Source organism: Orycteropus afer, unplaced genomic scaffold (assembly GCF_000298275.1).
Source record: "Orycteropus afer afer isolate SDZICR_OR568_19922 unplaced genomic scaffold, OryAfe1.0 scaffold00908, whole genome shotgun sequence".
Taxonomy (NCBI): domain Eukaryota; kingdom Metazoa; phylum Chordata; class Mammalia; order Tubulidentata; family Orycteropodidae; genus Orycteropus; species Orycteropus afer.
In genome coordinates this window covers 384,527-386,597 of record NW_006922495.1, presented here as the reverse complement: position 1 = coordinate 386,597, position 2,071 = coordinate 384,527, and positions in this window count along the sequence as shown.

Sequence of the window (2,071 nt, the reverse complement as noted above, 5' to 3'; positions counted from 1 at the left end):
GTAAATAAGGAGTGAGAAAAGGAGTAAGAGTGGTGCAGAAGATATATAATTCCATTTCACATATATTCAGTTTGAGAGGATAGTAAAATTTCTAGATGAAGATGTCTAACAGCCAGAGAGATAGTGTCTGAACTTTTAATCATTAAATGTTAAGTACTAAGTGGAAGTCAGGGGATTTAATGGAATGTCCATGAAAAACATACAAAGAAGCAGAGCTCCTATGAAGATGAATGGGGAAAAAGATATCTTTAGAGAAGCATAATGGGAAAGTAAAGGTGTTCTGGTGGTGTAGGAACTCTGGTGGCATAGTACCTAAGGAATTTTACTGCTAACCAGAAGGCTGGAGGTTTAAACCCACCAGCCACTCCTTGGAAGGAAGGTTGGGCAATCTACTTCCGTAGTGATACAGCCTCGGAAACCCAAAGAGCGGTCATTATGAGTCAGATTTGACTCAATGGCAGTGGGTTGTGGTGGTGTAGCAATTAAAGCATTAGGTTGTTAACCAAAAGGTTGGTGGTTCAAACCCACCAACCTCTCCATGGGAGGAAGATGAGGCAGTCTGCTTCTATAAAGATTTATAGAAATGGGTAACTTTTGGGGGACACTGTGAGTCCAAATCGACTTGATGGTAGTACATCTGGTTTTTGTTTGAAAACAAAACAAAATGTTGTTGTGTGAATATCATGCAAGAAACGTGTCTAGAAAATAGAAGGAAGGAGAGATTAGCAGTGTTAAAGAAACAAAAAGTCAAATAAAATGGCTATATTTAATTAAGTTTAAAGAAATCAACAATAAGCTTGTCAATAATTTTTCAGTGGAGTGGTATGTTCAGAAACCATATCATAAACAGCTGTGTATGACAAAAGTCAGGATTGAAGAGAATCATTTCAGACTGTTGAAGCAAAGGAAGAACGTGAAGTTAGAGACTCCGTTTAATACCTATGGGGCTGACTGTAACTTCAGTGACTGGAAAACTAGTGTGTTTCAACCAGAAAGAAAAAGAATGAAACCATAAAACAATGAGAATTAGATTCTTCAGCTGTGTACGTCTTTTGCAGGACATTTCCTCATTTACTAGTGAATTAGCTTTGTGTCAACTCTCTGTGTTCTTGGTCAAAGTGGGGAGTCAGTGAAAATCGATTAAAGGCAGAAACATTTAAGAAAGCCATGGAAAGATCTAAAGGGTGACATTTTGTCAGGAAATATCCTTTGTATATTAATTTTAAGTTTGGTCATAGCAGAACAGAGAGCTAAGTTGTTGTAATATGAATTTAGAAACATCTTGTTGGTCATAACCATCCTATACTTAACAATTTCTCCTGGGTGGAAAAATATTTTCAAGCAGATAAATGAAACTTAGCAAAATTTTCAGATTGTAAGTATAGAAACATACTTACAATTAAGAAAAGATGCCCTAATAGTCATGAAAGGAGTTCTGGTGGCACCGTGAGTAATGCATTTGGCTGCTAACCAGAAGGTCTGTAGTTCAAATCCACTAGCTACTCATAGGAAGAAGATGAGGCAACCTATATCCATAAAGATTGATAGCCTTGGAAACCCTATGGGGCCACTACGAGTTGGAATCTACTCAATGGCAGTGGGTTTGGTTTAATAGTCAAGAAAGAAGCCTTCGTGGCACAATGATTAAAGCTTTCCACTGCTAACAACAACAACAACAAAAAAGTAAGCAGTTTGAAAGAACCAGCTGTCCCACAGGAGAACGATGAGGCAGTCTGCTTCCATAAAGATTTTCCCACTGTCATCCAGTGATCCCAGCAGTCAAGAAATCAGGCATCATCTTTCACTGGGCAAATCTGCTACAAAAGACCTCTTTAAAATGCTGAAGAGCAAATATATCTCTTTGAAGACTGAGGTGTGCCTTACCCAAGGCATGGTATTTTTAATTGCCTCAGATGCATGTGACAACTGGACAAGGAATAAGGAGGATTGACAAAGTTGATGCTTTTGAATTGTGGTATTGGCCAAGAATGCTAAAACTACCATGGGCCAACAGAAAAAGAAACAAATCAATCTTGAAAGAAATGTAGCCAGAACGCTCCTTGGAAATGAG